Source organism: Lissotriton vulgaris, chromosome 5 (assembly GCF_964263255.1).
Source record: "Lissotriton vulgaris chromosome 5, aLisVul1.2, whole genome shotgun sequence".
NCBI classification, from domain to species: domain Eukaryota; kingdom Metazoa; phylum Chordata; class Amphibia; order Caudata; family Salamandridae; genus Lissotriton; species Lissotriton vulgaris.
Genome location: NC_141693.1, coordinates 619,108,007 through 619,133,478, shown reverse-complemented (window position 1 = coordinate 619,133,478; position 25,472 = coordinate 619,108,007). Strand labels below are relative to the sequence as shown.

Genomic DNA, 25,472 nt, shown 5'->3' with positions numbered 1-25,472 from the left:
TAACAGATGACAATCAACTGTGACATACACTGCTGCTGTGCACCAAGCAGCGGACGGGCTCTTTTTGCCTAATAGAAACGAAATGCAAAGACACATTTGATAATAGTTGTTAATTTAACCCTTTCGCTGCGGCGGCAATTCCGCCGCAGCGCTAAGGGGTGGGGGGCGCGCGGCGCTCCGACGCTGGGGCCGGAACCGCTCCGTCATGCCCCTCGGATGAGCTGTGCTTGTGACGGAGCGGTTCCGTCATGGCCCCTCCCGCTCAATAGAACGCACCGCGCAGGCGTGGCGAGCGGGCCGTAACGGAACCGTTCCTTCACCAGCACAGCGCACCCGAGGGGCGTGACGGAGCGGTTCCGTCACCAGCGTGGGAGGGGTTAAAAACACATCTCTCTGAAGCCATTGGCAGCCCGTAGATCTAGCACAATCCCTATCGGGATATCCTCCCCAGCATCTCAAAACCAGCCAGCTTGTGAGTAGGAGAGTATTTGTACCAGTTTCCGCAAGGAGCACACGAAGATAAGCTTGAGAAAGCGCAGTTATAAAGTGGAAACTTCTAAAGGGGGACCCAATGCTGCGTCACTTGGAGAAGTCACTGTAACAATACACCCCTAATGCCCACCTCTAACAGCCAGCTGCTCATTAGCCATATATCAGTCAGTCAGAAAGCTTTATTTCGGCTATTGCAGCCATAAAAGCACAAGTAATATAAGGGGAACATCCTTTTCAATGCAACTTTTACGACGCATGCCTTTACATCACAAGTTTTACAACGCATGCTGTTACAACGCATTGCGCTGGGGGCGCTCTAGGATAGGGAATAGATTTAATTTACTATCCAACACCTTCCCTACTATCCACAGGGACTGGAGTTGGAATAGTAAATTAAACTATTCACTATCCAGCACCCCTCAACACTATGCGTTGTAACAGCATGCGTTGTAAAACTTGCGATGTAAAGGCATGCGTAGTAAAAGCATGCGTTGTAATGTCATACAACCGTAATATAACATTGTCAAATAAATATCATAAAATAACACATTCATTTAAAGTATAAAAAATACAAATTGTCATTAGGGCCCATAGACAATATGAAAGTATCAATATATGGAGGATCCCAGCCCCTGAAATCAATTATCACAGGTGGGACAGCAAGCATAAGCAAATAGCTATAATAACCAGGGCATCATTATCAACGTTTAAAACAGGATAACCAGTTAAAACAGATACATTAAAAATATAATATAAACAAAAAAAAGTTAAAAATAATTTGCAACCTATATTTATACAGGTTTAGGTCACAAAGATAATCAATAAGGAGCAGGCTGATGTTTTGTCTTTAATGGATCATTAAATGAATATTGCAACTGTACATCACGATTCAGCGTCTTGATATATGAGGACAATTGAAAAAGTTGAATAGTCTCTGTTAATTGGAGGAGACCAACTTTTAAAGCGGTGCTTTTCCATACAGGACAAACATTGACTTTTTACCCAAGGCTTGGGTAATGCTCTTGGGACAGGGAGCATTTGGAAAGTGCACGCTGGACTTTGCAAAAGATTTGAATTGGTGATATTAGGATTGGTGCTTTTTCCTTTCTTTGAGCGGTCCACTGTCCGAACTGTGTTGATATAATAAGGAGCAGGATTGCCTAAGTTCTCAACCCAATCTTTTAGTAGGCATCTGCGTTTGCACCACATTGCAAATAGAAATTTAGAGATTGCAATGACAAAAACTGGGTGAGAATCATATTTTAATATCCTAAAAACTTCTCTATAATTTCTTATGCCCAGGTTTCTACAGAGTTGGAGGACCCATTTAGACCTTGCCCTTCTATAGGCCGAACGGAAAAATATCACATGAATTTCTGTTTCTTCTGTTAATGTGCACCCAGGACAGAGTTGTTTAGTAGCACCCGCCCATTTATTAGTGAATGCATGCAGCGGGAGTGTTCTGTGCCTAAATTGCTGAAACAGTTTCTTTGCTGCAAAGGGTTGAATGCAGTCCAACACCAACTCCAAATTATAGTGCTGTTTTACATCCAGAAACCTAGAAGTCAGGCTGGATGAGTCAACTGTCTGCAGGATGCGTACCAATTTGTGTTCTTTCAGAGTAATTGCTAGGGATTTTTTAGAAATGGCTAAACAGGTCTCCTCAGATGCTCACCACAAGCCATCCCTCCCTATAGCTTGGCACGTGTTCCTAATAAACGACAACCATGGTATGTTCCCTGCCCCCAAAATAGACATAACAGCTTTTAATTCCTCCCTGTAATTTCCTAGCTCTGGTGTGCTCCATAAACGTCACCAGTAAAGAAGTGGACAGGAAGCAATCAGGCTAGCAATAGGAACAATACCCAGATCCATCCTTAAGGGTATTAAAGGAGTGCTTTTTGGAAGGCCCAAAAGTTGTCTTATAAAATTGTTCTCTGTCACTGTTAAAGTGTGTTAGATGGACAGTGACCCCAGAGTTCGGCACCATACATCGAGGCTCCCCTCGCTTGGACCTTATAAATTTCTGCTGGGGGACCTATGATCTTTACAGCACAACTCCTATGTACTTTTAGGATTCCCCCCAGTAGCCTGGATTAACTTTAGGTTTGCTTTATTAATTTGAGGCCCCCACTCCATCTTGTCATTTAGAGTGAGGCCTAAATAGTCAAATATGGGCACACTCTCTAGGGGCCTATGGTCCATTTGGGGGTGTGGGCAGTTGGTAGAATCAGCATGGAAGACCATATACTTAGTTTTCTGTATGTTTATCTCCACGTTCCTTTTCTTACAAAACAAGCTACATTCCTCTAGGACCCGCTGCATCCCCATAGGTGTTTTAGATAGGAGCAGCGTGTCATCAGCACACATTAAGGCTGGTATTTTGCGATTAGCAAGCCTGGGAGAGTCAATATCCTTAATAGCAAGCAGATCTTCAATTAGCCCATTTAGGAAGAGTGAGAAAAGGGTTGGGGCAAGCACACAGCCCTGTCTCACTCCCTTCTCAACGGGGAAAGGGGCTGTTAATTCCCCGTTTTTACCATATCTTATCCTTGCAAAAGTACCTTCATGGAGGTGTTTCAATTGTTGACATAGATAGACGGGAGCTCCCATATCAAGCAATAGGCCGCCACAAATGATCACAGTTTATCATGTCAAACGGGGATTTAAGATCCACGAATGTAAGATCGAGACTACCTCCCTCCAATGTTATGGTTTTCCAATAGATCAGTTGTAGTCTGAATAACTGATATATGGTCGAGGTTTTAGACCTAAAGCCTGCTTGTAAGGTTAATATATTAGGGTCATCCATCCATACCTGCAATCTTCCCAGTAGGACACGGGCAAAAATCTTTTGCGTTACATCAATAAGGCTTATAGGCCGATAATTTCCTGGTTATAGGAGACTTTTTTATAAATAGGAATAATCTTGGCGCCTGCCCATGTTGGAGGGGTGCCATACCGTGGAGAATGGCATTAAAAAGGGTCTGCAGGTATGGAGCCCACACTACATGTTCATTTCTAAACAGACCCCCAGGGATCCTGTCCAGACCAGGTGCTTTATTTGGTAATAATTTGGCCAAAGCCGCTAATACCTCAGCCAATGAACACAGGGGTATGTCACCAAAGGAGTCAGAGATTTGATCACTAACAAATGTCCTTGGCTCAGTAAATCCAATTTAATGGCCTAGAATATAAATCTTTAAAATGGGATCGCCAAACTTCCTCCCCGAGGTTTGGCTCAATGGCAGATTTGCCCTCGGTTTTTCCAGTCTTAACCAGATTCCAAAAGCCTCTTGTATCTTTATCATCTAAAGCTTTCTTAATAGCCTGCCATCTATCAATCTCCCATTCTGATTTAGCTGCTAAAAGGATTATTTTAAACGCCCTCGCTTCCCTAATGCTTATGCTATCCCCCTCTCTAAGTCTGGACAGCAGGGCGCTCTTTGCATTCCTGCATGCCCTGTTGTACTGTTGTAAATATTTAATTTACCATCTTAATTTCTATGCAGGTAAGTACTTAATCAAAAATAACTCAATCAGAAAGAAGGAAACAGAGTCCGTGGTGTTAGAGTTCTTAGGGGTTTTATTCCTCAAAAAGGAATTGTTCCGGAACAGGATATCATGTTCCTGCAACCACACAGGGTTCAGGAAGGGATAGAGCCATAATTTATTGACAATACATAGCTTATATACTTATTTTACATCATAAAAAGCAATATAGTAGGCGTAACAGCTGAGAGAAGACAAGATAACAACATCCACGTGTTACTAGTGCGTAATCAGAAGGCGTGGACTAGGCGTAACTGGAGGTGTGTTCTAGAAACGTCACAAGTAGGTGTCACATGTGGGTGGCACTAAACTGAAATGTTGCAATGTCAGCAGAAATTGGAGGCTTGGATGCGCGCGCAGCTGCATGACGTGTGATGGACGTGAAACTGAAGGGTGCAGGGGACTTGACATTTCAACTAGCGGAAAGAGACAGAAGTCTGGCATGTCAGATCAACTTGTACTTCTATCATATCTGATATCTGATGTTTAGGAACTGGACTATCTGGACGGAAAGGTCTCTGAGGCAGAAGCTACTCTATACTGACTGTGAGTGCGTGCATAAGCGCCTGAGTGTCTGCATGAGAAGCGTGGGGGCATGGGCCTTCCATGGTAGCATGGTAACAGAGGCTATGAATTACTTGCACGGAGACAGGACGGCCAGGCCCTTTTGCTCTACAGCTGAGGGAATGTTTACTTAAACTAGTAGGCAGGAATGCGTCTTCGGAAAGGGAAACACATAACTCGAAGGTTGAATTCAGTCTTGGCAGGCAGCAGGCTGAGCTGAGCACAGAGGGCCGCGCTGAGAGTAAGGCAGAGTTCACGGGTACGGGGGCAGCCTGGGCTGAGGCTTTCAGAGTCAGAAGGCAGAAAAAGGCTCGATGGCAGAAATTCAGGGCCTACTTTGCCAGAGCTGAAAAACGTGTAAAGTACACCACAAAAAGACGTTGGCAAGGCATACTTAGGAACGGGCTATTCAACCCATTCAGGGCGGATATGAAAGAGGACATGTTAACGTTGGACGCAAATGTATTTGCGTCTTCATAGCTGGCACAGGAGGGAAGTTACATGCACTTTAACCTCGTACATGGAGTCGGTGGGGTACACGCTAGGGAACATAACTTGACCAAAAATTTATATTTCCTCATTCCCTCCTTGTTCCCTACGGACCCTTCATGATATATCGATCCTCATGAATCGATCAGTCTGTTCTTGTAACATCATTTGCTCATCTTTCTTTCTTTGACGTTGTGAGAGGAAACTGGAATGTTCAATGCATGATGTGGCGCACAGTCCACATATCGCTGGCCCACACTGTAGGCACAGGCAACAACTGAATACTATGACTAGGCCAACACCTAGGAAGGATAGGATCTTCCATCCCCAAGCGGATAACGTTGTCCAGAACCAACCGGACCAAGTCCAGGTGCCTGGATTCTGATGTATCAAACTTGCAATCTTATGAAGACGTGTAATAGCTTTATATACAGATGGCGCGTTTTCTGGAATGAAAACACAGCAACTTGACCCGATGACCTTACAGGCTCCACCTCTATCTGCCAAGATGACGTCAATAACGAGACGATTCTGAAGGACAACAATCCGTATAGCAGACTGCTCCTCTGTTAAGTTACCTAGAGCGGAGGCAGTTTCATGTACTACTGCTTCGAGTGTTCTAATTAATCTACGTATTAATTTACTGTTTTGGACGGGACCTATGAAGAAAAAGAATCCTTTATTGAAATCTGTGTATTGTTCCCCTGCCGTTTCAGTATAGTCGACAATCGGGAGATTTCTTCTGAGTCTACTCTTTACTAGATTTGTGTTTCTGTGATAGTCAGGCGGGGCTAGAAAAACAGGTGGCAGAAGGAATGCAATATAACAGGTACCATCCCAATCTGGAGGTAAACGTATGTATGCGGTGTGACCACAAACAAAATATGAATGTCGAGTAGCTTTAAAGGACGATCTACCATGATCACTGAATTCGACCACAGTAGCACATTTACTATGACCTAAGTGTATGGAACCTTTCTTGCTAACACATAATTCACCAGTGACTGGTAATACTGACATAGCGGGCAGAACTGGTGCAGCTTCGGATTCAACAGTAAGAATCATAAGGTTGATTGTGTAATTACTTAATCCATATACTTCATTTTCTAGATCAGTTCCTATTCTAATGGGGAGTCCCTCCTTGTCAGGGTAGCAGACGTTGAGCAGAACTAAGTTCAGGTTTCCCCAAACCCAGCTCCCATCGAAAACAGCAATATCAGGATCTAAGGAATTAATTATTTTAAACCATGCACCACAGGAGCCATTGTGAGTGAACGGGTACGGAAAAAGGGGCAGAGCTCCCTTGTAATTCTGGTAGGGAGGGAGTCGGCCACATATCCAGCAGTTGGTAGCGTTGTTAGTCTGATGGGAATGATGTAGCATACTAATGAATGTGTTGTTGCGCAGCGCAAGTCTGTAAGAAAGTTCATGTGGAGGTAACTCACTAAAAGAATGTTCAGCAGAAACATTGTAAGCAGATTGTTCATGCTTGAAAATAGGCCAATAAATAGGAAGTAGTATACTTGCGACAATAATTAGAATACTTAGAAAAAACATTATTAACAATGTCACTATACAGTGACTACGCAGTGATTTGCAGTATGTACGTTTCTTGAATTGTCTCTCTCTCTCTCTATCTCGATCTAGGGGGTACATGTCAGAAACTATTTAACCGATTCACCTAGGGGAGGACTTAAACAATTAAACTGTCTGACTTGCTAGATCGGAGCTTTAGTCGGTACTCCTCTTGGGGAGTTTTCTCTCGTTCGGGTATTTTAAAGTCACTAGTTTTAATACAGTCTTTGGTGGGGGTGGACGAGTCTGGGTCTGGTTTCAGTTCGTTGCATAGTTTAATATGACTCGTATGGACCCACCCCTTTCTGCCCTCCAACTTCACAGCGGTCCTTGTAGTAAGAAGGACGATCTTCGGTGCTTTCCAGCGGGGCTCCAACGGGCTTTTCCTGTTGAAGTTCCTCACTAGCACTAGGTCGCCAGGACGGACATCATGCGGCTTTACATCAGTGTTGTCAGGAAAGGCTGCAGCAACCTGTGAACGACATTATTGGAGTGCAGACATCAAGGAGGCAAGGTAATCTGTCAACATGTTACAATCAACATCGGTAATTTTCTTAGGAATGGGCGTCCCCCACATATTCGGTGGTCTGCCAAAGACCACTTCGTACGGAGATAGCCCTGATCTCGAATGGGCAACCATTCTCATATAGAACAGTGCAACTGGCAGGGCGACTATCCAGTCGACCCCTTTCTCCTGGCATATTTTGGCAAGACGGGTCTTTAATGTCTGGTTATGCCTTTCTACAAGGCCTGCGGCTTCGGGGTGTCGGACACAATGGAATCTCCACTGATATCCTAGCAGAAGGGAAACTTGTTTCATTAACTCGGATGAGAATGGCTGTCCGTTATCTGAGTACACGACACGAGGCAAGCCGTACCGTGGGAAGAATTCTCGAACCAGCTGCTTGGCAGTGGTCGGGGCAGTGTAATCTGAGACTGGGTAAGCTTCTGTCCAACGGGAAAGTGCACAAACAACTACGAGGACATATTTGAATCCTCGACAACGATCCATCTGGATATAATCCATCTGGAGGACTTCAAACGGGTGATCGGGAGGATGAAATCCACCTTGCTCTACAGGAACGCTTTTACCTGGATTGAACTGACAACAGATCATGCAAGTACGCACTTTCTGTTTTGCTGCTGCTCGTAAGTGTTTGTTGTACCAGAGATTCTGCAAACTGTCTATCATAGCTTTCTCTCCTAGATGTGCAGGACTATGTGCTGTATTTATCATGCTTTGAACCATTGAGTCGGGGAGAAACCATGTAGATTTTCCCTTTGTGACCCATCCTTGATCTGTCTGGATCCCTCCTAGTTCAGTCCATTTCTTTATTTCATCTGGAGTAGCATGTGTCTGAATATCGATTACGTCTAGGGTGGGATCCCTGACTGACATACACTGTGTTGGTACTATTGTCTTTGTCACACCTGTAGTCTGGGTGTGAGTCAATGCTGTATGTTTTGCTGTCTGGTCTGCCAGGTCGTTACCCTGGGAAACAGAATCTGTAACTTTAGTATGTGCTTTACACTTCATGACTGATATGCCCGAGGGCAAATGTATTGCTTCTAACAGTGCTTGAATGAGGGGACCGTGCTGGATCTTGGCACCATGAGAGGTCAAGAAACCTCGTTCTTGCCATAACATGCCGAAGTCGTGTACAACTCCGAACGCATAACGGGAGTCAGTGTATATATTAACATTTCTGTTCTTAGCTAGAATACAAGCTCGGGTCAGAGCGATGAGCTCCGCCGCTTGAGCAGACAGTGTGTCAATACGATGTGTTTCTTTGACTTCAGTTTCAGTAGTCACTGCATAGGCGGCCACTAATTCTCCTGTACTTGTTCTCATACATGAACCGTCCACATAAAGTGTCAGGTCTGGATTTGTCAGTGGAACATCTGTTAAGTCTCGTCGAGGTTTTGTTACTGTATTGATGATCTCTATGCAATCATGCGGGGTTGGATCTGTCATAATTGTGGGTAACAATGTTGCGGGGTTCAGAATGCTACAGCGTCTTATTTCTATGTGTGGCTGGAATAATGTTAATTCATAACCTGTCAGTCGTGCTATAGTTAAGTGTTGAGTCTGGGTTCTGTTTAAAAGAACCTCTACAGAATGTGGAACTTGAACTGTCAATGGATGTCCTAAAACAATTGAATCGCTTTGTCTGATTGCTAGTGCTGTTGCTGCTACTGACTTCAAGCACGCAGGGAGTGCCTGAGCTACTGAATCCAATGTACTAGAAAAATAAGCGCAAGGCTTATGTGAACCTGCTTGATCTTGAGTGAGGACAGACAATGCTGTACCCTCACGTTCTGTAACAAAAAGTGTAAAAGGTTTGCTGTAACATGGTGTCGCTAGAACTGGTGCTTGGCATAAAGCTTTCTTTAATTCTTCAAAAGCCTGTGTATGTTCCTGAGTCCAAGGGAGGACAGTCGAAGTTGCTGCCTCCTGCGTTGTTAACTGAATGAGTGGTTTAGCTAGAAATGCGTACTGGGGAATCCATTGTCTGCAGTACGAGGTGAGGCCTATAAAGGCCCGCACTTCCTTTTGTGTCTGGGGTTGCGGCATATTTACAATTAACTGAATGCGATCGGGAGTGAGCTGTCTCCCCACTTTGGACAGCAAGTGCCCAAGGTACACCACTTGCTTAACACAGAATTGTAGTTTCGAAGGAGACACCTTGTGTCCCTTGTCGGCCAGGAAATGTAAAACTGTCAGTGATGCTTGTTCACATTCGGGCTCACTTCGTGCGGTGATCAGCAGATCATCGACGTATTGCAGTAAAGCGGTGTTAACTGGCATTGTGATACAATCAAGTTGTCTTTTCAGTGCTTGGCTATAGATGCTGGGGCTTTCTGTGAATCCTTGAGGTGCGCGGGAAAATTTGAAACTTCGTCCATTTAAACTGAATCCGAAGAGATATTGGCTCTCTGGATCAATAGGTACACTGAAGAAGGCGTTCTTGAGCTCAATTACAGTAAAGAACGTTGCTTCTGAATCAATAGCAGTCAATAGGGATGAGATATCGGGAACCACAGGGTACTGTGGAATAATGCATTTATTCAGTTCTCTTAAATCAATCACCAGCCGATATACTGGCGGTGCATTGGGATCAGTACGTTTAAGAATCGGAATGATAGGTGAATTGCAGATATTGGAGTCGGTCTCTACGACCACTCCTTGGGCTATGAGCTCTTCAATGATTTTCAGTGAAGCCACTACAGCATCGGGTGGTAACTTGTATTGTCTGATTCTGGGTAAAACTACACCTGCTTTGAGTGTAACACGGTATGGTGTAATGTGCATACAACCTACATCAGTTGGGCCTTTCGCCCACAAGTGATCTGGTACATTTTTCAATCTGACATCAAACTCACGTAACATATAATGACCCTTGAAATCCCGCAGAAAGAGTCTGACTCCCTCCGGGGAACAGCAAATCACGGCTCCTAGAGCCTTCAGTGTCTTTATTCCTAACAGATTTTCTGGACAAGACTTCGTGAGTAACAGGTCTGTAACACGTGATAATGGACCCACAGCCAGGGGAACTGGTTTCGATACCTCATTTACAATAGGCTGTCCTGAAAAACCAAGGGAAACATTCTGTGAGCCTGAGAGGGGTGCCCCTGGGACTTCATCATGACTGATTGTTGTGCGACTTGCCCCTGTATCAATTAAAAACTTTCTGTCTTTTCCCAATACTTGACTATGTACATAAGGACCTTCTTGATCTACAGGTATCTCAATAAGAGGCAAGCCACCTTCCCTCTCTAGGCTGTCTCATGTATATCGTGAATAATCGGGGTAAGCGGACTGGGCATACTGGTACATCTGTTGTGAAACTTGCTGAGTTGCGGCAATGGGCTGTGGCTGTGATACCGCTACTGTCTGTGCTGTATGTGCTGAAGCATGCGTAGGCTGTGTATTCTGTATGGGCTGTGGATTCTGTGAAGACTGATGCTGGTTATGGTCTTGTCTAGGTGGATGCGGTCTTTCTTTAGTTTTACCTGTCGCTATGTTATGTTTCAGAACTGGGCACTCATGTACGTAGTGTCCTGGCTGCTTGCAATAATTGCATGTCCCTTTAACGGGAGCTGCGGCGTGACCTGTCTGGGTCGTACCCTTTCTGTGGCCGTCTGTTGGGACCGACTGGGCTACTAACATTTTCATTTTCGTGTCTTTCATACGTTTCTGTTCCTGATCCTGCTCTTCTCTAATTCTGTTCTGATGGTATTGTAACATTTGTAACATCTGTGATGGCGTATTGGCTTGCCATGTACTCTCGACCTTGTATACACGGTTTTTAACTGCTAACAGGGAATTCTCGACTAACTTTGATACAAAAAGATGCGGGTACGACTCGCTACTTGGTTTAAGACCACTATTAATAATAAAACATTTCTCGAATCTTGAATAGAAGTCACTAGTATCTTCGTCGGGTTTCTGTTTACATGCTGAGATTGCATCCCAGTCTTCTTTTCTAGTTGTCAATAATCTTGGCAGAACCTGTACTATCAAACCTGGTAATGCTTTGGTTTTCTCCCCAAGGCCTACCCCGGGGACACGTTTGTTCTCTTCGTCTTCTATTTCTGTCCATACAATCTTTTTCTCTCCCACCTCCCATTCTTTTTCCTTGAGTTTCTCGTAGATGCCCGTGGGCAGCAGTACCTTTAACATTTTCGTGATATCTTCGTACGTATAATCCCCCATCAGTAACATGTCTTTAAGCTCTCTGTGAAAACCTGCAGGGTCTTTATCATGGCACGGGACTAGTTTCTTCATTTCTAACAGTTCTAACTTTGTCAGAGGAGTGTGTACATACACGCGTTTCAAGTTATGATCCTCACCCATCACTGGATGCACTTCTCGTAAGGGGTTCTGACTTTCAATGCCATGCACACGTTCCATATGATACATTTTTCTTTCTGGGGGCGGGGCGGCAACATATTGTGAACCTATGAATGCGTTATATCTGTGTCGTTGTTCTAGAATTATTTGAATTAACTTGGTACTTAAGCCTCTCCATCTATCCATGAGTAATGCTTCTAATGTATCGTGTAAGGGACCTGGATCAGAATGTTGATTTCTGAATAACGTGAGGAGGTGCTGAATCATGTATACCCCTGCTAATTTCTGCTCGTCTGGGGAAAGGTTCAAGAATGTCTGTGCTACGGTATCATCATTGTATATATCAGAATTGTCAGTCCATAATATAGCTGACCGGGCTAGTTCTTGTTCATCCATAGAATTGAGTACATGGTACCCCATTCGTTCTCGAAGCCTTTTATCAGTCTCCTGGAACTGATGTTCAGGAGAATTCGGGTTCGTTAAGGCAGAGAGAAAAACTCTCTTGCTTTCCGGACGAATACCCTTCCTAAGGTAAGTTCCCTTACCTACGTATGCTATAGTGCCTGTAGTCTTTTCTGGTTCTTCAGATTCTTCTTCCCCCTCGGAGGAAGCTTTTTCTTTCTCTTTTTCGTGTATTTCTATTACGGTTTTCCTTATTTTCTTGTACATACTGGCTATGCAATTCTGTTTATCATGTTTTCCTTCAGATATATTCTGACCCCACCTGTTGAGTGCATCTAATTCACCCTGATCTGTCTCAGGCCTGTCTCGTTCTCTTATTAAGCAATTTATGAAAAAACGTAGTATCTGTCCTTGAACGTCAACTTTCTGATGCTCCATGGCATCCTTAATGCTGTCAGGGTCTTTCCCAGTCTGTACAAACTGATATATTCTATCTAGGTGCTCTTTCATTCCTGAAAACAACAGCAGGAAATCAGTAGCAGATCGTAACCGTAGTGATGCCATCATCATTCTATCGTCTTTTCCAGGTACTGGATCATATCTGCAAACTGTAAGTTGTCCTTTGAGTATGTCGAGACGGGGTGATTTGAACGTGAGAGGACTCTGCATATCCCTGAGGTTTAATCTGTGTGTTAATGGCGGAGTCTGATGACCCCCCGTCGCACCTCCTGAGGCGGAAGCATGGGCATTATCTCTCTGTGGAGTCTGTATCTGAACTTGAGTTTGTCTTATAGTAGGGTCAGGTAGAAGTGGTTTCGGTATATTAACTTTAGGTGTGGGAAGTGGTGGAGGTGGTGGAACAGGAGAAATCTGTTGTGGTACTGGCGGAATATGATCTGGGGGCGTGTTACCGCCCCCGTCCCTGTCGTTAGGCAGGGCGCGGACAGGCAGATTGGTGTAAGCGGGAGCTACATCCTCTAGATAGGAATTCAGGAATATATCTTTAGTGGCCCTGTGAGTCACTTTAGTTGGAACCAATGGTGGCGGCAGATTTTTCGGTATTTCTGAAATGGCGTCGGGTGAACCCTCGGCCAAAAGATACATGCCGTTTACTTGGCTATTTCGGATGCGATCTACTTGTTCTGTTCTTACTCGGATCCCTTCATTAACTAATTCGTTTTCTTGGGCTTTTTCTGATTCTTTAAGTCTGTCCTCTCTACGTAGTGCTTTTTCAGTACGCTTATGTGATTCCTTACGCCAAAATTCTATGGCGTCTTTCTGAGATTGTCTGGCTTTCTTTTTCCATAATGCTTCTTCTACCTTCATGATGCACTCGGCATCCCATGTTCCAGTAACTGGCCATCTGTGTCTCTCGTCTAGATGTTTAGTGTATTCGGCCCATAATTCTAGATACAATATGGCATCTATGCCATGCTTATGATACATGAAGTTTCCTGGAGTGTCCCTAGGGGGGATAGGAATTTCTTCCTCTAGCATCCCTTTCCTAGTTCCTATTTGCTTTAACTTGTTGAAAAACGGCATTTTGCTTACTTAGTACTGAATGCTCAATCCTTGCTGCTTGACTCTAGACACAACTAGTTACACAAGAACACAATAATGCACATTAAAACAGTCACTCATACAACGACATTAATTACATGAAAACATTTGAGAACACATATATCTACCCCCTATACCAGATGTACTGCTAAACAGCACAGATACACTGCTGAGAACAGTGCAAGAACCTGAATCATCGGATATACTGCTAAACAGTACAGATACACTGTCTAAAACAGTGCAGACCGGACTTGTGTACCCAAACCCGTCTAGATACGTCCCAGCAATGGTACTCACCGGGAAGCACGGAAAACAGAAGGCCTCGGAAAACTCGACTGGACTGGACTGGACTCGGCTCGACTCGACACGTGGATACTTCGGAAAACTGGTGGGCCTCTTGACACCTCGGACCTTGCTTCTTTCGGCTAGGCTCTGGTCGGGATCCTCCGCACTCCTTACCGCCTCGTCTGGGTACTGATCGCAATCTTCGTCACCTCCGTGGGCCAGAGGGAGATACAGGAAATCCTGCCGGTACGCGTAGTTTCCGTCTAGCTGATGGCAGGGGACAGAGCGTGCAACGCACCAACCGGCGCGTAAGGTGGGGGAGGGGTCCCTATTCGGGCGCCAAAATGTTGTAAATATTTAATTTACCATCTTAATTTCTATGCAGGTAAGTACTTAATCAAAAATAACTCAATCAGAAAGAAGGAAACAGAGTCCGTGGTGTTAGAGTTCTTAGGGGTTTTATTCCTCAAAAAGGAATTGTTCCGGAACAGGATATCATGTTCCTGCAACCACACAGGGTTCAGGAAGGGATAGAGCCATAATTTATTGACAATACATAGCTTATATACTTATTTTACATCATAGAAAGCAATATAGTAGGCGTAACAGCTGAGAGAAGACAAGATAACAACATCCACGTGTTACTAGTGCGTAATCAGAAGGCGTGGACTAGGCGTAACTGGAGGTGTGTTCTAGAAACGTCACAAGTAGGTGTCACATGTGGGTGGCACTAAACTGAAATGTTGCAATGTCAGCAGAAATTGGAGGCTTGGATGCGCGCGCAGCTGCATGACGTGTGATGGACGTGAAACTGAAGGGTGCAGGGGACTTGACATTTCAACTAGCGGAAAGAGACAGAAGTCTGGCATGTCAGATCAACTTGTACTTCTATCATATCTGATATCTGATGTTTAGGAACTGGACTATCTGGACGGAAAGGTCTCTGAGGCAGAAGCTACTCTATACTGACTGTGAGTGCGTGCATAAGCGCCTGAGTGTCTGCATGAGAAGCGTGGGGGCATGGGCCTTCCATGGTAGCATGGTAACAGAGGCTATGAATTACTTGCACGGAGACAGGACGGCCAGGCCCTTTTGCTCTACAGCTGAGGGAATGTTTACTTAAACTAGTAGGCAGGAATGCGTCTTCGGAAAGGGAAACAGATAACTCGAAGGTTGAATTCAGTCTTGGCAGGCAGCAGGCTGAGCTGAGCACAGAGGGCCGCGCTGAGAGTAAGGCAGAGTTCACGGGTACGGGGGCAGCCTGGGCTGAGGCTTTCAGAGTCAGAAGGCAGAAAAAGGCTCGATGGCAGAAATTCAGGGCCTACTTTGCCAGAGCTGAAAAACGTGTAAAGTACACCACAAAAAGACGTTGGCAAGGCATACTTAGGAACGGGCTATTCAACCCATTCAGGGCGGATATGAAAGAGGACATGTTAACGTTGGACGCAAATGTATTTGCGTCTTCATAGCTGGCACAGGAGGGAAGTTACATGCACTTTAACCTCGTACATGGAGTCGGTGGGGTACACGCTAGGGAACATAACTTGACCAAAAATTTATATTTCCTCAGTACCAGGGGTTTTTTCCTCTACATTGAGAGCCTTTATTAATTTTGCCACTATAAAAAAACTCCGCCAGAGTTGCAACCATATCCAGATGATTTTTTCCTAAATACCTCTTGGGATTCTAGGACACCACTACTTTCAGAAACAGAGCATGCCTTTTCTAAAAAAGGAATAATTTGATTATACATGGAGGCTATCTATTCTGGAGATTGTGCAATTGTTCCCCAGCGAATTCTTCTACCTCATTTAACTACTGTTAGATTGGGGGGTGGTGGGTTGGCCGAACCCTGCCCTTCTTCCAACTGATAGCTATCTAGGGTTACAACCAACGGGTTATGATCACTTTCACCACAGGGTAGGACCGAAAAATTCAAGATTCTCTGCCAGATTTCCACATTTACCAAAATATAATTGATTGTGGATGCCTGTCCGTTCCTTTCAAAAGTGAAATTCCCTGGATTGTCAGCAGGCAACCGGCCATTACATGCCCTCAGCGAGTGGCTGAGGCTAAGTGAGGTCAGTTGCAATACTAATGGTGTCCACCCCCTTATCGGATAGGCATTACATGCGGGGATTGCCCAAGTCGAATCCTCATCCTGGCCATATATTAGAAACATTGTACACTAAAAAGAGAGGCAATTAGTAAACGTGTATATAGCCAATCCAAAGTACGACTATTAAGATCGCTTTCTTGTGCGTTTGATCTTTTTTAATCAGGTTCTTCATCCAAAAAACAAAAGCGTAGCCAATGCGTTTCACCTTGACAGAGGCTTCCTCAGGGCAGCTTTATCCATCCACTAGTGTCTGTCAACATTTCACAATGTACTATAAAGAAAACAGGGGTCCACTTTCTATGTGAACTTCATCCAGAAACATCATGAAGTTGGGTGTCGCCTTTCTCCAAGGCTTAGAGCCATGCATTCCAGCCATGTACAGCACAAACGGTATCATGTCCAAAAACGTTTCTGGACCTGAGACTGTTCGTGCCATACACGGATGGAATGCAAGTCTTGGAGAAAGGCACCTCTCTGGGTGGAACTCTCTGGATGAAGTTTACATAGAAAGTGGAACGCACACGAAAAAGATCTATTAGTCGCACTTTGATTTGACTATTTATAAACAAATGTTTGATTACTGCCTCTCTTTTTAGTGTAAAGTGGAAACTAGAACTTCTTGTCAACAGCAGCCTCGCTGTTAAGAGGTTAGGATGTTTCTAGCAGACAACATTTCAGGGAGCACAGAGATGTCAGGTCAATAACGTCTGCTACTTAGCTAGTCCTCTAAACTATCTCAGTTATTTTCCCCTCCCTCACCCAAACCAAAGTGTCCCGGCTGGCCATTGGTGATATGGAAGGATAGTATGCAGAAATATTACACTTGGGATCAAAGGTAGCACTGGTCCTTTTTCATGATCAAAGCCAACAGATCTGGCTTGCTTTTTGAGTCGTGACCAACAAATTAATAAAAAGCCTACTACAGGGACGATGCTCAGGGGGTTACTTGACACAGTTGTTTTGCTTATGTATTGATTGTTATTTGTACCGAAAATAAACTCAAAAAATAAATACTGTAAAAAATCCTGCTGCAGAGACAAAAAATGACTGTAAATCTAATGTGTGATGATTTAGAGGACTTCTGTACTGGAAGCATGCATGGGGGCAATGAATGATACACCAAACAGCCAACAGCATGAGGTGAGAGGGAAATACTCCTTGACCGGAGTTAAAGTTTACTCCATGCATAGTTTAGGTTTAAATCTTTTTATTAGGCTTCATCAACAAACATACAAAGCCCAACTTTCCAAAGTGTACATAATCTCTGGGGCGATAAAAGACCTAAATAGCGAGTGTAAAGATGGGAGGAAAATGAGCACAAAAAAAGCTAGAGGTTGTGTCCATGTATAGTTTAAAGAATAGATAAAAATAGGTCAAAGCCAAAACTCAAATGTAACCACTGCTAGAAAGCATACAGCCAGGATCAATGTACGCAGCAGTTCTAAACCTGTGGACTGAAGACCCCTGGCACACCATGGCCTCTATTCAAGGGGTTTGCAGATCCATATGACTAACCATTATTTTCTGTCAATATTCAGAAGCATTTTGAGCTAAATACATGTATAAAGATGACTCCTTCTATGAGGACAATAGTTTCATCAAGTAACAATAATACTTTAAGTCTACTATATTGCCTCTGTTTGCGTTCAAATATGCTCCAACCTGAACTAGCAATCACCGGACTAAACACAATTTTGAATTGGTTATAATTTTCTAGACAAGCATAGGTATCTGCACACTTAGAAAGCCAATGGTGAAAGAGCTCAGCGTTCTATGCATGTATGCAGAGGCAGATTGCTCAAAAGGCCCTTCCAGGCTGCACATTCTCATATCCACTGCTTTACAAGTATTGGCACATACAGATGCCGAGCACCTATACTTCTTGTATTGAAAAAGGAAAATGACTGCACTTTTCAGCAGAGCTGAAAAACTTCCAAACACGGTACCAGTTCCTAAGGACTGAGGACTTCACTGGGCTGAGATACAAAACAGGAGACTAGCTTCTCAGCCCTCTTAGCAAGACATAGATCAATAGGTATGCAGGCAAAGGGAAGGATAAAACTATTTTTTAGGTCGAGGTAAAATCCGGTCTGCCGAAGGCTGGACCGGAAGTACCGAGATTTAATGTTTCTTAGTGTGGACTATTTGTCCCGCCTCTGTTTTTGCCTCTCTCCCATTGGCTGGCTTCCTAAACGGAGGCTAGCCATTGGAAGAGAGAGCTGTCCCTCCGAATAGGCTCCATCCTTTTCGGATTTGGAAGTGTGTTCGGTGTTCTTCTTTCCACTTTAAGGCCACGCCCATTCTGAGAACACCGAACACGCCCCCAATCCGAAAAATTTGGAACGTTGCGTCCGTCCCCTGTGAGCTTGTCCGGCACTCACTCACCTCAGAGACGGTGCCGTGCCGCACCAGAGGTCCGCATGAAAGCGACCACATAACCTCTTCTGCCTCTCCCCTTGACACACGTATTTATTTCAGTTGTATTTCTTTTCCTCTCCTGCTATCCCCCATTTCCTCCGTGTGCACCCCCAGTCCCCTCCTCCCTAGACTCCTACACCTCTTAGACACCCTGTATTATTCCACGTTTCACCCTCCTCTGCTGCCCCCGTCCATCCGTTCTCTTCTCAGTCCTCTAACTCGCTTCTGTTTGCCTCTGCCCTCCTTCCCTTCTGCTGCTATCTCACTTCGCAACTTATCTGCCCGCCGACCTCTCTCTTACCTCTTCTGTATTTCTTCAACTCTCCTGGGTCTCTCTGCAGCCCACTTTCGTTCCCTCAGTGTTTCTCTCTCTCTCACTCCGATCTTTTCCCCTCTTGTCTCACTCTTACCCCGCTGAGGTGCTCCCTCGGTCGCCCCCTCCGCCTCTCTCCCCTACTTCTCTTCTGCCCCCTTCCACCGCCTCTCTTCGCGCGTCCTCCCCTCCCCCTCTCCCGTCCTCCTCTCCCTGGCTCACATGCCCTGTGACTCGAGCCCGGGAGCGCCATGGTAACCTCCCTAACACAAGAGCCTCGCGGAGCGCAGCACAGCCCCGGCCCTGGCACTGCCCATATGTGCAGAGGCACTGCAGGTCCAGACTTGCCTCCTCAGGGCAGGGGATGCCAAAGCGCTCCCTCAGTCACCTCCACCAGGCAGTGGCACTAAGAGCTGACCGAAGCCCTGAAGCAGCGGGACATTATATATATTTTTTGCAGTTTAATATAGCGCGTCTCCACCGGAAGGTATCAGAACGCTTTACATCGGCACCAGTTGCCTCACAGACGGATACATCCGTTTTTAGGCACCGGCAGATTAAGTGATCTGCCCAGAATCACAGGATGTTTGAGCCTCCCAGGCTCGAACCTGGAGGCAGATTTACAAGGCCCTTGCGCCACTTTTGCGTCACTTTTTGCATGTTAAAAGTGACGCAAAAGTGGCTTGTGAATCTGCCTCCTGGTTCCTAAGCTTCAAAGTCGGCCGCTCTAGCCGATTAGCCAAAGGCAGTACGTTCTTTCCTGCCCCAGTGCTTTGTGGTACTTGCAGTCTATGAGAACATCTCTTACTGACAGTTGTTCTATTCCTAAATGTTACCTATATTTCCCCCTCCTCATCTCAAAGACACCGCGCACAGACCATAGTCTCACATCTCCACCCCCCCCCCCTCCCCAGCACTGGGGGCCCTGGTATCTCAGATTCTGTAACTAGACCCCTGCCGCGAGACATTCCTGTAGTCCGAGGCCTCTCAAGACTTAACCCTTGCTGTCCCTGGAGGGAGGCGTGCGAAAAGCGACAGCGAGGCCACCCCGCCTTGTTTGCACGCAGGGGCCACACGCATGCCTACCTCTTGCACAGATACACAAAATCTCACACAATGGGAGTAGTACCGCCCCACCGAGGGCTGGTCTCGCACTTTGGAGGGGTCTTGTTCATTGGTTGTGAGTCTCACACTGTTAGCCAAAGTAGAACATTCTGGGCTTAAAATTGAAATGAAATGAAAGTCTGACAGACTGCACAGGAGCACAGCCTGACAGACAGCGGATCTCAAAACAAAAACAGGAGCCAATCTTGCTCACTGAATTCACAACTTGGGGCAAGGGCGGAATTACATTCGAACTTCGGAGGGGGAGGGGTGATTAGCAGGTTAACCATTGGAGGAGGGCCTAAAAGGTCAAGCAAGGTCGGAGCTATCCTCAGAGCCAATACAAGAAAATAGAGTGGCAATTTGCATACTTCAAGGCCATAGGAATCAATGGGTAATACCGATTCGGTATTTACCGAATCGGTAAATACCGAATCCTACCGAATCGGTAATTCTAATATAAGAATTACCTACATCTGCCTACTTCCGATTTACCGACTCTTAAATACCGAATCGGTATGATTCGGTATTTAAGAGTCGGTAAATCGGATTTACCTACATCGGGCCCTTTGTATTTTTTGCTTACATTTCCTCTTTTTGTGTTTGCTTTCTATGTTGTCCTGTGAGCTGTTTGTCCCGTCCGATGTGTCCTGTGTGCTGTTTGTCCCGTCCGATTTGTCAGCGTCACCATCCCGTTGTGTATGGACCCCTTTTCCCGGTGTGCCCGTTTCCTGTGAGCTCCGTTTGCAGTAGTGGCCGTCCCGTTTTCTCCGTGATGCAAGGACCGGCAGGGAAGGCATTTTGTATTTTTTGCTTACATTTTCTCTTTTTGTGTTTGCTTTCTATGTTTCTCTGTGTCCTGTGAGCTGTTTGTCCCGTCCGATGTGTCCTGTGTGCTGTTTGTCCCGTCCGATTTGTCAGCGTCACCATCCCGTCGTGTATGGACCCCTTTTCCCGGTGTGTCCGTGTCCTGTGCGCTCCGTTTGCAGTAGTGGCTGTCCCGCTTTCTCCGTGATGCAAGGACCGGCAGGTAAGCCATTTTGTAATTTTTGCTTACATTCTCTCTTTTTGTGTTTGCTTTCTATGTTTCCCTGTGTCCTGTGAGCTGTTTGTCCCGTCCGATGTGTCCTGTGTGCTGTTTGTCCCGTCCGATTTGTCAGCGTCACCATCCCGTCGTGTATGGACCCCTTTTCCCGGTGTGTCCGTGTCCTGGGCGCTCCGTTTGCAGTAGTGGCTGTCCCGCTTTCTCCGTGATGCAAGGACCGGCAGGTACGCCATTTTGTAATTTTTGCTTACATTCTCTCTTTTTGTGTTTGCTTTCTATGTTTCCCTGTGTCCTGTGAGCTGTTTGTCCCGTCCTATGTGTCCTGTGAGCTGTTTGTCTCGTCCTATTTGTCTTCCCGGTGTGTCCGTGTCCTGTGCGCTCCGTTTGCAGTAGTGGCTTTCCTGCTTTCTCCGTGATGCAAGGATCGGCAGGTAAGCCATTTTGAACTTTTTGCTTATATTCTATCTTTTTGTGTTTGCTTTCTATGTTTCCCTGTGACCTGTGAGCTGTTTGTCCCGTCCGATTTGTTAGCGTCACCATCCCGTCGTGTATGGACCCCTTTTCCCGGTGTGACCGTGTCCTGTGAGCTCTGTTTGCAGTTGTGGCTGTCCGGCTTTTTCCGTGGTGCAAGGACCAGCAGGTAAGCCATTTTGTATTTTTTGGCTTAGATTCTCTCTTTTTGTGTTTGCTTTCTGTGTTTCCCTGTGTCCTGTGTGCTGTTTGTCCTGTCCTATTTGTCAGCGTCACCATCCCGTAGTGTATTGACCCCTTTTCCCGGTGTGTCTGTGTCCTGTGCGCTCCGTTTGCAGTAGTGCCTTTCCCGCTTTCTCCGTGATGCAAGGACCGGCAGGTAAGCCATTTTGTAATTTTTGCTTATATTCTCTCTTTTTGTGTTTGCTTTCTGTGTTGCTTTCTCTCTTCCCCAGACCACTCTCTTCCACACACCACTCTCTTCCCCCACACCACTCTCTGCCCCCACACCACTCTCTTCCCCACACCACTCTCTTCCCCCAAACTACTCTCTTCCCCCACACCACTCTCTTCCCCCACACCACTCTCTTCCCCCACACCACTCTCTTCCCCCACACCACTCTCTTCCCCCAACCACTCTCTTCCCCCAAACTACTCTCTTCCCCAAACTACTCTCTTCCCCCACACCACTCTCTTCCCCCACACCACTCTCTTTCCCCACACCACTCTCTTCCCCCACACCACTCTCTTCCCCCACACCACTCTCTTCCCCCACACCACTCTCTTCCCCCACACCTCTCACTACGTCACTCTCTCTCTCCCTAACTCTCTCACTAACACTCTCACTACATCTCTATCTCTCACTACCTCACTATCTCTCACTACCTCACTATCACTCACTATACTTCACTCTCTCACTAACTCTCTAACTCACTACTCAACTCTCTCTTTTTCACAGCAACACAATATCACTACAACAGTAACTGTCTCACACTCTAACACACTACTCAAAATTCACTCTCTCTCTATCTCACTACCTCTCTATCACTACATCACTCTATCTATTTCTATCTCACTCTCACTACCTCACTATATCACCACACACTCTCAAAAAATAACTACATCGCTCTCTCACTACCTCACAACTTCACTCTCTCTTTCTAAATTACTAATTCCCTCTATCTCACTACCTCACTCTCAAATACACTAAGTCACTTACACTCTCTCTTTCACTACCTCACTATCTCACTACATCACTCTGTTTCTATCTTAATACCTCACAACATCACTAACACTCACTACTTCACTCTCTATTTCAATACATCAATCTTTCTCTATCTCACTACCTCACAACATCACTCTCCATCACTACCTCACTCTCTATCTACCTCACTCTCTCACTACATCACTCACTTTCTATTTCAATACCTCTCTATCTCGCTACCTCACTCTCTCTCTCTGCTAATGCAATATGTCTAATGCAATATGTAACACATATGCAAACACTTAAGCTATTGACAATAGAAATGACAATAACATTTACTTAGGGATAAAAAAATAATAATAATAATAAGCAATGCCAATAGCTCTACCTATAATATTGCAGAGACCATTGCATTGTAAATGCTTGTTTAAGAGATGGGGCATGTATGTAGCTCGACAACTGTATCAGACACCTATCTGACTATGCTGAAACGGGAGAGACTGAAGCTCCCATGGTGGGGACTGACTAGTAATATTCACAAGGTGTTAATGAATAAGTTAGTCTTAGTTAACATTTGTTTCAGAAGATAGCTGGTTAGAAAAGTAGACAATCCTAATGAAGAGAGACATCCAAAAACCTCTAAAAAGAACAAGAAATGACAATTATGAAGGTACTTCTTTAACGTAATAAAGGACTCCATTGTCTCCAATGTACAGTGCCCCCTCAGATCCGACGCTATTGCTGAGTGTGTTCTAGTCTACATATCAGCAGTTTCCCAGTTATTACCAGGCCTGTACCAGTATCAAATGCTTCTTTATATGTGTTCCATGACTGACACCTGAAACCGAGGAGGTCCAGCATCTTCTGCTTTCGCTGCTGAGCATATCCTAACTGGGAGAACCTGCTTGTGTAGTGCCTCTTTCACATTCAGACAGTTAGGGAAAGGGTGGTACCAGGGGTGATGATGGAGAAAGGCTGCGGGCAGTCACTGGGAAGATGCTGGTGGGCACGGCCTCATACCTAACTTGTTCGATAGTCATAAAAATCCCAATGCTGTTTCACACCCCTTTCCTTCTGGTGTTACAAAAGGTCACCAACGGAAATCCACCTGTTTAAGGTTAGAAATAGACATGTGAATCCAGTTTTCTTTTGTAAATGTTTATGCAAAGCTCTGAGATTTTTGTGAAACCCCTAAAAAGGTAGTAATGTTCTATACTTTCGAATCTCTTTTGTTTTGGAAATAGCTTACAATTAATTAATTTAAGCGAAACAAAATCTTTGTATACTTGTAGACTGAATCACTCTCCTTATGATTCGTTGAATTTATATTTTCATTACCCATATTGTATAATAGCTAACACTTTGTGTGCGATACATAATACCCCAATAGGTGAAACCTATCTATTTGTAACAAAAATTACACAGAACTGAGAAAACTTGCACATAGGCCTACGGCACAGTTTGATAATGCCCAACGACGTGTCACACATAACAACAACCCGCAGCCAAGCAACAGACAACTGTTCTGCAAACGCAGCCAATCAGTGCACACGTTTGGCAATGTTAAGAAAACCAGACTGTCAGCTTTCAAAGCCACCAGCTGAAGCTGCACCTACAACTGTAAATTCTAGCAAACATTACCAGACTTTCGTTTGGTAAAAGCATAGCTACTACAGGCGGGGTCTGCTGCAAATACTGCCATGCAGTCACAGAGTGGTAACCTTGTTTGACTTACACAGACGATAATACTTCAGGATATTTCAAAGTCAAAACGTGGGACTTTATAACAAGGGTGCTTTGCTGCGTGAACAATGCACTTGCACATTGTCTCAGAAAATATAACCTTTGTACCTGCACATTCGTTTGCAACTAACAGCATTTAAGATATACATCAAGCTAAACAGGCCCTATGACATTCCCTACGACGTCAGCTGTTTCTCTGCTTTAAATGCCTGCATATAATGTTAAACAGTAACTTGAAGAAATCTGGATAAAAGGGCAACCTTGCAACCTGGCCTCTAGTTAAACATTGAGTAAATACTATGACTACAGAGAAGCTTCTGTTCGGTCCCAGTGAAATGTATAATAAAATGCATAGTTCATGAAAAGCCTAAGGAACCTGCAAAATTCATTTTTCTGTCGGTCTGCAGAAGAGAACAGCACAGCGGCATCAGAACCAGCAGAAAATATTGTCAAAAATTGGATATGATGTCTGTTAAATGATGCTCACTACGCCACTAAAGTCAAGCTATCCGGGCTGATGATGGCTGATAGCCAGAAACCGGTCTTAGGATGCTTGATTCCAGTCCAGGGAAGACATGTCTTGGCAGTTCGGGCTGGACTGTTCCCAACACAAAGATGGCCTTTTGCTTACCTCTTTGTTTCGGAAACCCACTGAGAGGAATACACTATTAAGTTATGATAGTTGCCACCCTCGTGCCCTCAGGGACAGCCTTCCCTATTCACAGTTCTTAAGACTAAGAAGAAACTGTTCCCAGAAAACTGACTACTTTCTGGAGGCCAACACTCTGGCCAATAAACTCAGAATCAGAGGTTATCCCAAACAACTTGTCAAGAATGCTATGAAAAGGGCCTGGTATTGCCCCCGAGAAACACTACTTGAACCTAAACCTAAAAAAGAATCCAACAAATTGGTTTGTGTCACAACTTTCTCTTCTGTATCCAGCAAGATAAAGAAAAGTATAAAAAAGAACTGGCACATCATTAATTCTGGAAACCTCTCCCTGGAAACACCTCTATTTGCCTTCAAACACAACAAAAATCTGAAAGACCAATTGGTTAGGGCGGCCCTTCCATCCAAAATGCCCAACACAACCCTAAATGATTTCTGGTCCCTTCCACCTTTAAAAGGCCACTCCAAATGTGGCTCATGTGTGGTGTGCGATTTTTGCATCGAGAGCAAAGAATTTGTGTTCAAGGATGTTAAAAATGTTTTGAATACATTCACCAACTGTAATAGTTGTAACCTTATTTATGCAATTCTGTGCCCATGCAATATGATTT

The 25,472-nt window shown here is 44.8% G+C and overlaps 1 protein-coding gene across 3 annotated transcripts in view; it reads right to left on the bottom strand.

Moving 5' to 3' along the window:
* The window catches only part of OGDHL (oxoglutarate dehydrogenase L), a 707,295-nt gene that overhangs the window by 607,601 nt on the left and 74,222 nt on the right, over positions 1 to 25,472 (bottom strand). The window lies entirely within an intron of this gene.